The sequence below is a fragment of the Aulonocara stuartgranti genome (assembly GCF_965226115.1).
Source record: "Aulonocara stuartgranti genome assembly, chromosome: 18".
Lineage (NCBI taxonomy): Eukaryota > Metazoa > Chordata > Actinopteri > Cichliformes > Cichlidae > Aulonocara > Aulonocara stuartgranti.
In genome coordinates this window covers 31,603,402-31,615,563 of record NC_138954.1, presented here as the reverse complement: position 1 = coordinate 31,615,563, position 12,162 = coordinate 31,603,402, and the positions used below count along the sequence as shown (strand labels likewise).

The 12,162-nt window shown below is 42.8% G+C and overlaps 1 protein-coding gene across 3 annotated transcripts in view; it reads left to right on the top strand.

Annotated features, from left to right (window-relative positions):
• Nucleotides 1-1,028: 1,028 nt before the first annotated feature.
• The window catches only part of chd7 (chromodomain helicase DNA binding protein 7), a 72,268-nt gene continuing 61,134 nt past the window's right edge, over nucleotides 1,029-12,162 (top strand). For 2 of the 3 annotated variants that reach the window (XM_082513534.1, XM_082513532.1), the window contains exon 1: nucleotides 1,029-1,369. The gene's annotated coding sequence lies outside the window, so the exon portion shown is untranslated. Of the gene's footprint in view, nucleotides 1,370-9,321; nucleotides 9,456-12,162 lie in introns of those variants that run through there. The other variant, XM_082513533.1, reaches the window with a different exon arrangement.

The following is a 12,162-nucleotide window of genomic DNA, read 5'->3' as shown; positions in this document are numbered from 1 at the left end:
CATACCAACAACTCCCTGATGCTCAGTCACAAATAGATGTTCAGTCTATCATGGCCTCTGGACAACAGGTTATGTGTATTCATGAAATCTGACTGTCTGATTGTGCAGTGAGAGCTAAGATAAAATAAAATAACATAAGAAAAGATAAGATAAGAAAACTTATAGTTTGTTTATCCCAGATTTGGGAAATTGTGAGACGCTATCTTTAGCTTTATCACCAATTAAACACCAGACTCTGGTACGGCAGTTGACTCAAGACAGACAAACAAGATGCAGCAGGAAAACACACACACACGTTTTGCTTTTCATTACAATTATAGAGATATATGTTCAATAATGTGCAGCTCAAAGACTATTTCAAATGATTTCATACTGTTGGATGTCAGTCCTGATTCACACATATGCACAATCGTGGACATTAAGTCTGTTTGATCTGGTGACTGAATAGTATCTAACAAAGCATGCAATAGATTGTGGCCTGTCTACAGTTATCTGTATCACTCTTATCCAATGGATGATTGTGTCCCTAATCAATAGTTTGTGAGTCCCTGATGTGTAAAATATGAGGAGCATTTGCTTGCCTAGATCCCTCACCCAGAACAGGGAGATGAAGAAATTGTGAATGTGTAAAAATAATATAAATAAGTCTGTAAAGATTACAGCAATACACATATACATTCAGGTATTTTTCTAACCTACACCTTCACCTAAATATTATATAAATGATTAGAAGAATTTAAAGTTGTTCACAATGATAAACATTAGGGCACATACCCCAAAACCTTCTAATTTTTTTAGAATCTTATCTTAGGTTTCTAACCGAGTTTATGCTTTCCATTGTTTGTTTGTTTTAAATAAAAATGCATTTAAAATATATATTTAAAAATACGCCTAATTTCTACGGTTTTATTCAGAAGCTCCTTTTCTAAATGACGCCCCAGTTATTTTTTTCCATCCCCTAATGAGAACTTACGGGCACGGCCGGGTCAGTGACCGCGCACGCTGCCTGTTTATCTGTATGAGAGGTCCTCGGGAGCGCGCCCCCCCTGGCCGAGGAAGGTGAGCGAGTGTCTGGAGGGGAGGACTCGGGAGCGCGACCAGCCGAGGGATCGATCGGATTAAACTCGATTTGAGTGAAATTAACACAAAGGAGAGAAGAGCAACGCACAGTAGTCGGCGAGGTCGCGGATGCGAGATACGCCGGAGAAATAATTCATGAAAAACACGAAACTTGAACTTTTTTCCCTCTGTTTATTTATATTTCAAACTGAAAAGGACCACCGTGGATTTTTTTCAAGCAAGCGGAGATACTAACCCTACTAACGAGGAGTTGATTTGATAAAGAGCCCGAAGTGACCGAGCTTGTTGGGTAAGCTAACAAATGTCCCTTTTCACTGAGTGCATTTAAGAAAAAATTCGAACAGATTTTGGCACAAGTGCAATGCTTCCATAATAACACAGGGTCCTGAATTAAAATCGTTTATATTCTTTCTGAATAGCAAGTTTTCCATACTTTTTCAGCACAATCGGACTCTTTAATCCGCCCAGTGAGTTGTGGTTTTTAGACCGACGAGCATTTCTTTCAGGGCAAACTCGCGGGGAAGGTTCTGTTTTAGACTGCAGGTTTATTTCGCATCTGTTTTATTTTTTTCTTTCAGTAGAAAGTCATTGAAGGTCCGTGTAGCTGCCATGCCGACATGCTAACAATAGCAAGTTTAGCTTTGCCACCCGCAGCATCGCTCACTCACACAGACGCACAACAGTCCCATTAGTTAGTTGAAAAGTGGAAAGAAAAATGTCCAGCACAACACTGAGAGCCTCGTAGTTTCTGAGTCAGTTCCTCAGACAACTTATCGTCCTGTGTAATATAAAACTTGAACTTAGTTCATTTTTAAAGTGTGAGTGTTAGCCCTGTTAGCTAATTGTGTTGAAGCTTCTAGGAGACACGAGGTGGCTCGAGCGTAGAGGTGAGTCACTAGCCGACTGAATGAGCGGAGCACCGAGGGAGATTCCCAGCGGAGAATACTTGGCAGAAATCTCCAAAAACGCCGCACACTGGCTCAATTGCACCATTTAACAATGAAAGTATAAATAATAGTTTGATTTCAATAGAATTGTAGTGTTTTGTGGTTAAGGGGACAGTGTTAAGAATGTGTAGTAGTCGGTAGTTTTATTGGACGAAAGGGACAGAGCAGTGGAGGAGAGGAGGGGGGAAGCTGTGAGGCCAGGCGGTCATTCCATACAACCGTGTTTTTCTTGTTGTTTTTACCATGCCTTGTGTTATCAAAACACTTTGGAATGTGCTGAAAAAATTGTCCTACTCGTGTACAGCTTTGGAGTGGCGGAGAAAGTATTTTACTTTAACAAAAAAAACGAGATGAGCGAATCGTTCCCTGGTCCGAAACGACGTGCGAAATACCGCTGATAGGCTAATTAGCTTTGCTAGCCGCTGGAGGTTGGCCCAGCGCTAGGACACAGAAGTTCAGCTAGCCTGCTAGCCAGCTCTCATCCTCATTGTGTACGGGCAAAGACCACTTATTAGCCCCACCGGGCTAGCTACTAACCTGCTCGAAACGGTTATCGATCAGTGCATAGCTCTTGGGCAAGGGAATTAACTTTGCCTCTTTTTTCACTTCACTTTTTGACGAGGTAAAAATGCAAAGTTACATTACAGATCCTCCTTAGGTCTTTCCGCCTTTCGGCTTTTGTTAGGAGGACTTGTTTGTTGTGTTACATTGTATCCGGCGACCGAAGTTTGGTTACACTTACGATTACACTTGTTACTCGATGTGGAAGGGGGGAAAGGCAGTCCTAAACACCTGCCCTTGTAGTTCCACTGACACATCTTTACCATATACTAAAACCGTATTTTTTTTCTTTGTACAGTCTTAACTTAATTGCGTGTGTTTCTTGCGCTATCCTGTTCTCTTTCCCCATTATGTGTTCTGTAATCGGCCAACTTGCATAATGGTCACCCTGCCGCTCTCACGCAACTCTGGCACTAAATCTCTGGAAAATAACCGAGCTTGGTCCCCCCTCAGAAACACGCGCTCGTTTTCTATTCGTTTTTACTTTGTGGTTTTAGTCAGTGCGACACATTTCAGTAGATTTGTGCTGGGTCTTTATGTTTTTTCCTCCCGTTTCCCATAGAGGCAGGAGCTGCTATACCCCCACCACTACCACCTTGTGTCTTTGAGCCAAGATGGCAGCTAGTCATGTTTAGCGGGCCACAGAGGGAGAGATAAGAGGCCCTGACCACACACACACACACACAACAGATGCTCAGCACTATTTGGTCTCTCTCCCCTCTCTCTCACTGCCCTTTTTTGTGGTAAAATTTGAGCCCCCCTCCCAGCTGCAAGGCTGACTTAGTTTGCTAGAGACAGTTAGTCTTGGCTAACCTGAGACTTTTACATAAAGTTAGATTCCCCTCCCTTTGACAACGTGTGCAGAGGTGAATGTTTTAATTTTGCACATATTTAGATTGATTTACTAAAGTAGACACAATGGTTGTTGTTTTTTTAGAGTAGCCCTTTCCCCCCGTTTAAATAGTTCTGACTTAAGTTTGAAGTATGTGGAAGTCATGCTGATTACCCTCGAGTTGTCTTAATTTTGGCTGGTGAGTGTGCATTATTCACTCAAAGAGCCAAATAATACAACCATTAACATTTGAAACTTCATGAAGCAAGTTGCCGGTAAATCTGTTTGTCGCGTTGTCATAAACTCTTTGTTCCACTAAAAACACAAAGCAGAATCTGCCCTCTTGTCTCATTTTTAACTCTAAAAGATGGGGATTCTGTGAGATTGAGGAGTTTTTCTGTTTCCTATTTTTGGTGGTGGTCCCAGCATGGCCACATCTAGGGAAATCCCTGCCACCTTACAGTGGGGCTAAGATTGGGGCATACACCACACATACAGTGAAATGCAATTTTAAGATAGCTCTGCTCAGAATGATGCAATCAAATTTCCGTGCTTATAGCTGTACACTGATGCTCATTGTCGCCATGTATGCCCTCCCCCATTATCTATATTCAGTGATTTTTAATGAACATCTGTCTGTGCAACTTTACCCTGATCCATTATTTTAACTTTGACACTTTCTTTGGAGCAGGTGCCCATCAGTTTGTCATGATTTTGAATAAGCCTACTCCCTGTTGTTGTGGTCTATGAATCATTAGTGTGGTCAGTGTTGGTTATCTGGACATTTCACTTTTGGTGTGCAGTCATCTGATGACCTTTTCACCAGCTCTTGCTACTTTCATGCTGTGAAGAATAGTTCAGATTAATATGGCTAAACTTACACAAGTGTACGCAAAAATGACAGATGAGGAGAAACTAAAGACAAACGAGAGGAGAAATCAGAAGTAAACTTGTTGGCATGTGGGAGAACACTGACATTTTTGTATTATGCTGGTTAAAGTGACATTTGTTAACATGTTGGGCCTTCCTCTCTCAGTTTAATGTACACATGATTATTGAGAGGATGGGAAATCTGGATGTAACAAGTTCATAATTTCTCAGCCTCATTTCTCAAAATGCTAAAAAGCAACTTTAATATCAAAGGCGCATTTTCACTTTCAGCATTGCACCTACTGCCCCGAAGTGATTTTTGTGTCTGACTTAATGCATTAGCACCCACTCTCTTGGTCTGTCGAAGTGTTGAAGTTATCTTACACACTCAGTGGGGTTAACAGTGCAAATAAAGTATTGACCACAAAAAGGAAGTGCTAGATTCTTGCCTGTGTTGCAATTAAATCTGAGTGCGAAGCAGAGTGACTTGTCTGGAGGGTGATCTTGATTTGGCACGTGGGGTGCTCTTCAGTGGTTAGGCTCTTTAAAAGCTCTGTAAATGCATTTTAGTGTGAACGTTCCTCCCTGTCTTGATTTGTGTTCACCTGCCTGCAGGTTGGCCAGGTGATCTATGAAGCTGCCTCTGCAGACTCACTCGTCCCACACTCACAGACTCCCATTGTAACCAGTAACTGGTTTATCTAAGCCTCTTTTCCACTAGTACTGCCTCGACTCTACTCGGTTTTTGGTTGTTTTCCACTTCAGTAGAGTACCACCTAACGTGGTCTATGCAGCTGAAAGTTCCAAGATGCCATTTGTCACATTTTCCGATCTACTCAGCTCACTTGGAACCCCAGCAAAGCAGGTACTAAAAAAGTACCTGGTACCAGGTAATACTACCAAATGGAAAACCACAATAGCTGACTAGGTACTAGTGAGAAAGGGCTCCTAGTGAACTGAAAATGTTTTAAGGGACTCACTGGAGAGGCAGCCGAATGACAGAAAGGACCAGGCCAGCTTGAAGGTAGGGAAACATCAGATAGCGTGGGCTTAGCTGGTTAGCAGCACCTGAACTTTAAAAACAGAATACTTCATAAATAAATTATAGTGAGATACAAAAACACAGATTTCAAACAGAAGATGGAATGGTGTGCAGAGAATAGTATCAAGTAGACCAGCATCATAAAAGATGTTTTAGTGGGAGATATGCAAGTCACTCCAGTTGGTCAGCACTTTCAGAATAAAATCAGTAAATAGTGGAAGCAGAAATTTGTCATTTGCCACCTTTAGTCCTGAGATAAGTTGTAATGCCCCAGCTGATGTTTTTCTGGACAGTAGTGTTAAATGGAATAATAATGAGAAATCAAAAAGAAAATTGTTACATTATTTTAAGAGAGCTGACTTGCAGTTAGTAAACAATGGGTCCTGAAACCTTCTAAAATGTTTCTTCTGGATTTTAACCTATGCTCGCAGGAGACGCTCCATGAGGAGCTAGTCTTTCTGTAAGTTTCAGTGAACAGCCTCTAGTTAAGCTCTATAGACACGCTGCGTAGTACAGATAACCTCTGGTTGAACTGTAACAAAAGAAAAATGTATACAATGTTTCTGATGTAGATATGATTTATAACTGAAGATAGGTTATCTTCACAACGTCTTTGTAGAAGTGGAGCTTACGAGAAAAATAACTTTTTCTCATGTATTAAAGAACAGCTGCTTGTTTATGGGAACGTCTGTGGCGTTAAGAGCTGATGCATTGCAGGCATTTTTGAAATCCATTTGAGGTCAGTGGAGGTTTCGCTGTAGTTATGTAGTTGAAAGTAATGATGAAAAGCACTCACTCTCTCTCACTGGACACACAAGCGCACATAAGATGGATGACACTGATTGCCCGGCCAAAACTGAACTGAGTGGATTGTCTGCAGGTTAGCTAGCAGCAGGTAATGCAGCGCACTGGACAATCTGGTGCTGAAAGGTTGCTGTTGGGTGTCTGAATCAGATTACTGTTGTTTGTTAGGGGGGCCATTTTGTCTCCTATCATCATGTGTCATAGATGGCACTTCTGTTAGTGGGGATGAGAAGTGGTGCTGTTGTTTGCCTCCATCTCTTTCATCTTCGCTATCTATTGCTCCACCTCCACCCCTCAGCCACCCACCCACTCCCTTTCTGCCCCCCTCTGCATAAGCCTACCTCCTTTTTTTTCTAGTCTTCTTTCTCACCCTTTGCATCTCTCTTTCTCACTCTCCATCTTTGCCTGGCTGTCTGTTTTCTCCCCCGCCCTCCGTCCAGCGCTCTCATTTCCAGCCAAAAGGTTAGCGGGGGTCTTTAGCACTGTGGTGACATTCAAAACTGAGTGTCATCACTGTGTCTACTGCTTTCTCTCATCCTTCCCTCTCACCTGTCTCTCCCTCTGCCCCCTCCTTCTCTTCTGCGCCTGCCTCCCCCATCCTCCTCCTGCAGCGAGGGCCTTCTGGACCAAGTGCTGTGCCTAGGAGAGAGGCTGGCATTAATACAGCTCTCAAGTGTTTGTGTGTGGGCTGTATGTGTGTTCTGTATGTGCTGGAGGAGACGGCCTGTCAAGTATGGGCCTTTTAGTCTGTTGTTGACCTCTGCTGCTGTATATACTTTTGGAATATCCCGTTTCCCCTCTTCAGCTCTTTGCTAACATGGGAAGAAAATAAGCAAAGCTAAATCCAAGGCCTTTCCACTGGTAATATGTATTTTGTGTCATCAGCTGCTGATGAATCCTATTGCTGAAAAGCTCCGTCAGCGCCATGCAAAAATCTCATCAGTTTCCCGGCGCTTGCTGTGGTTTAATGGCACTCTTGTGGCATCCACGCATCCTTCTTGCTCATCTTCGATCACCATTTCTCCTCGGTGATTCACGTTGCTGATGAAAGATTAAGTGCTGCTTGCTTTTGGAATCAGCATCCAGTTAGGGAGATGGAATGAAAACAGGATGATGTTAACTACACGTGAAAGAGATTTCAACCAGTAAAGACACTTTCGTAAGAGGTACATAGATCTTTGTTTTTGGCAGATAATATTGGAATTTCCTGAACATGTAAATGACTGATCCTCCGTGAGCCTGGAGGTTTCTTCTTCTTAGAAGGGAGTTCTTCACTGTTGCAAAGTGCTAATCGTAGGACATCATCAGATTGTAGGAGTTCACCTTTTATATGTAGGGTCTTGAACTTTTATAAATATAGATTATAAACCACCCTGACACATTACTGTTGTTGACTAGTTCCATCTACTGTTGGAGTAGGAGTTGGAGTAGACTCTGGAAGTCTTAGCACCTGGGCAGGTGGGGCAAGAAGTGTAGCTATCCAGGCTCAGGGGATTTGGTTCAGACCTGGCTGTCCCATTGGTTGAAAAGGACATGTCGATAGCAGTGACTGACTGAGCAGCAGTGGGGGTTGCATTCTGGAGAGCCTGTTTATCATCAGTGTGTGAGCCTTCCTGTTTGCTCTTGCATAAAGGGATACCTAAGCATTTTGACTTTCATGGGGAATTCACCATGAAAGCCTTTCTTTGGAAGCCTGTGTATTCATGTTTTCTACAAAAATGAAAATCTAGACCGAGAGTCAGGAAAGTACTGCCTGTGATGTTCTTGTTGCTCAGAAGTATTTCCAAAGCTTCGTTTTTTGTTTTTTTTTTTGTTTTTTTTTTTGGTCTGAACAGGTATGACAAATCTCTCAACAGCCCCAAAACCACTGGTGGTTTTCTTTCAGCAAGCTGATCTGACTCCCTGCTACTGACAAATCCTGTAGTTTTTGAAAAGACTACTGCTTTTGAACACTTGCAGGGTTTTCCCCAAAGCCTGTAATAGTGGCAGTGTAACACTATGATAAGTCATTTGCATTACCAAGCTACAATTTCCCCCTCACCTGCAGCCGTTTGATCTCCGAACTTCATATCAGCTTATGCCTGCTGCTCTGACTTTCTGATCAAGATTCAAACAACACTGGAATATTCATATTAATGAAGTGGTTTGTTTTAGACACAGGGGACGCCTGTCTCCTTCGGCTCTGAATGCCTACAGCTACAGACTCTGAGGGGTGGTAGGGGAAATACCAGCATTAACTACAGCGCTCATCCTGAAAGCGTCGGTACATGTCGTCTGACTGGGCATTGTGACCTGCCTCCTGATCTGAACTCAATGTGGGTCAGATGCTACAAGTCAAATATTAGTTCAGCCTACTGTATGTATTAAGGTCAGATAAGATACTTAATCTGGTCCCAGTCTATGGCAGAAGTTTTGGAAACTCATTCATCCCTAGAGTTTTAGTACTGCAGAGGACAGGCTGTAGAGTACTTTTAGGAGCTGCAGAGATCTTTTAAAGATGCATCCCTCTGGCTTAATTTATAAATTTGAGACATTTGCTTTATAGGAAAAAAGATACTCCAATGACCTTATTGCATGTGAGGGCCTATCACAATTTAAACCAGCATAAGTCTTTCTTGATTTGCATAAGCTCTTTCCACAGATTCTAAATGCATTCTACAACCATATATATCCAGTGACCTTCTAAGTAGATGAGTGGAGGAAACCCGTCAGCTAAGCACAAATGAAACATTCAGGTTCTTAGGAAGCATTTCTCAGCAGTCTGTTGAAAAAGATTCAAGTCTTTGTCTAAACCTTTGTTCTTGGTTGTGTTTTCCTGTTTGTAGTAAGTGACACAAAGTGTAGAAAAGAAGACTGAGAATCAGTCTAGTCTATTTTGACATCCTACATTTGACATTTGGTTTTGATTTGCTTCACTCTGCTGTTGAGTTTTGATGACTAGAATCTACAGAATTTAGGAATGCCAGTTTCTGTTCAGAAGAAATGTTAACATATAATTACCAATGACTGATACTTGTTGTAAACAGTGTTTTGTACTCATGTAATGGAGTATTATCTCACTATCAGCTGAGATAATGCTAATCGCTAATTCCGCAGTGACACAGACAGAACAGCTTGTGTGTAGCGCTGTGCACGGGAACAGAGAGGAGGGAGCTGGGACGACACACTGTCAAATTTATTTCCTAGCTCCAGCATGAAGAGAAAGTAATGCATGTAACAGATGGAGAACAAATCATACTTAACCTCATTTACATACACCAATGAATGATTGAGACTCGCCGAATCAGTGAGCACAAATGGATGGATATAAGCTGAACAGGTAAACCGGCACTGAGTCATAGCATTTGCCTGCTTCTTCAGTCCTGTTTTTTAACTTACAAAAATGTCTTTTTAATGCCTTAAAAGGGATTAACAGGAGCTTCAGGGCGATATATAAGGGTTGCAGGGTTAGGTACTTATTTGTTGCGAAGCCAGTACCGTGTTTGTCTCCACCCTTCAGCTCTTACTAGTGGTTGATGTTCATGACTCATAACAACACGTTGTAAGGAGTTCAAAGAGGTCGGTAGAGTTCTCGTTTCAGCAACATTACAGTATTAAACAGTTCTCATAAATGTTAACCTGGCTATTGATTATTTAATTCTCAAATCAGGAGAACCGTGTAAGATATGTTACCTAAATCAATGGTTGGAACTTTTGAGCTGACCATCAGTGTGATGGTTCCCCACCCTGGTAATGTGCTGGCAGAAACCCTGGTATTGGCAACAGATTGGTGTCTCGAAAAATTTGGAAGCTTCAGTTATAGCTTTGGTTTAAAGAACTCAAAAATCCTGTTTAGGCCCGAAAACCTACTAAACCCACTAGAATCTTTAAACTATTTGGCCAATATTTCTGGGCATATATGTGTCACTTTTTAAATAGGCTTGCTTAAACCAGTGATTTTCAGGGAGCATATAGCTTTACAAACCACATGACAGGTTCTTTAGCTCAGTGAGCACAGAGACATGCACTCTTTCTCTCTTAGCAGGTTCCTTGGCTACCCCCTGTGGCCTACTTCTTTCTCTCCCTCCCTCTCCTGTGTCTGTCTCTCAGCCTCTGTCTTCTGGGATCAGACTGAGAGCCGGCCAGTGGTTTTTCCTACCACATGGTAAAGGCAGGGAACAGATTGGATAAACACAGCCCTTTCCTGCTGACCCACCGCCACCACCCACCCCCTTCTCCAGTCTCTCTCACACACACAAACGCAAACCAACACACACAGTGTCCATTAACAAAGCAGCCGTGCGTAAAATAACCAGATTTTCTTTAGCTTCACTGCTTCTTTCTCTTTTCGCCTTGCTCTCTTGGCCCCCCTCATCGCCACCCCGTCAACCCCCACCTCCTCTTCTTTCTTCCTTCCTTCCGGCCCTCAAATCCCAGCCCCAAACACACGGCCATGCATCCCCTCACTTGAGCGTAATTACACACACAGCTAGCCAGCTCTTGCACGCTGTCCTCCATTTGGGAACAAAGGTATAAATTATAGTGGCTTAGATCCTGGTGGTAATGGGAGGTGGGTGGGTGCACACGTGTCCTGCAGATGAAGAGGGAGATCATTTGCTTTTTAAAAAAAAAAAAAATCCCCCCCACCCCGGAGGTGTTTAGTGAAGTTGCGCTTGCTAAGGCACTGGTGTAGTTTACTCTTTGGCTTGGTTTTATTTGTCTGTACCTGTCTGTGCCTCAGAGGAAACATGGTGTTGTTGACATGGCAGAGATTTCCTGTAGTAAAGCCTGGAGGCTACAGACAGTTTAGCTGCCAAACTGTCGACGGCACAGACAGAACTGTATTGAGCCGCTGTTGGCTAATCTCCCTCCCTCACACCCCTCCTTCACCGCAGGCTGACGCTGCATGCACCAAGTGATTTGCAGTCATTTTGGTCAAGTGTAATAGATGTTAACAAATAAAAACCAGCAAGTGTCTATAATAGTGGAGAGGAAAAAGAGTAGAGGAAACCACTAAAATGAGGCCTGTGGATCGAGAAGGTGACAGCCCCATGCAAATCGTCAACATCTCGAGATTTCTCTGGAGTGTTTAAAATGACAACTTCAATAGGTGTTCAGAAATGTTTACAGAGCAGGAAAAAGGTGAGGTGTGCCTGCTGCCTGCGGGTTTTCATTCCAGCCCAGTTTACACCAGGTGACGTCACTCCCAAACATGCCTTCACGCCGACGGGAAGAACATATCAGTTAGATCACCTGACGTGGGTGATTGTCTGCACTGAAAACTTGGAGACTTGTCACGCTGTGTTTTGTTAAATGGCCAACAGATATATGATATGTGTAAAATGCTCAATATACAGAAATTGTAAAAAATAAAGTGGGCATTTCTGATTGGGCCTGGCTGCCAGTCTTTTCTTAGAGTTCCTGTTTGGGGTTGTTGTTAAATGAAAGCCCATCTCTAATGCATTACAGTGAAAGGCTGTGTAATGCCTCCGGCAGCCAGAGAAGGCCATTCAGTTGCACTAACTTGGCAGTGATATTCTGCGGTTTCGGCTTGGCTGAATGGGTGGCCTCAATAATTGTGGTTTGACAGAGCTGCACAGTCAGTGTGAATTCCTGAGCCTGGCTGGTGATTGCATGTGTATTTTTCAAGTTGGCTGAAACTCATGCATGTATAGTTGGTTAAAACTATACGTACACGAGCCTTTCAGTTGTGTTTTCAGGTGAGGTGGAGCTGGTAATTACGTTATTTGCCTCACAGGCCCGTGCACTCCTCTGACAGTGCCCGAACCAAACCCTTTTCATATTGCTTCTAGCTGTGTGTAAACTGGAGAGTGTCTGCTGCTTCAAGGTCAGTGTCTTGATACAGTATCTTAGGTTTTATTTTGGGACACGGTTTGCTTGGAGTTGCAACACAAAGAAATGCAAAGGAAAGGCCCTTTCTCTCCCATCCTGACCCTGTCTTAGCTGCCTCCAGTGCTTTCTTTACACTGCACAGAAATTACTAATAAAACCCAGCATTTGTGTGCTGTAGATCATTTTTCACACAA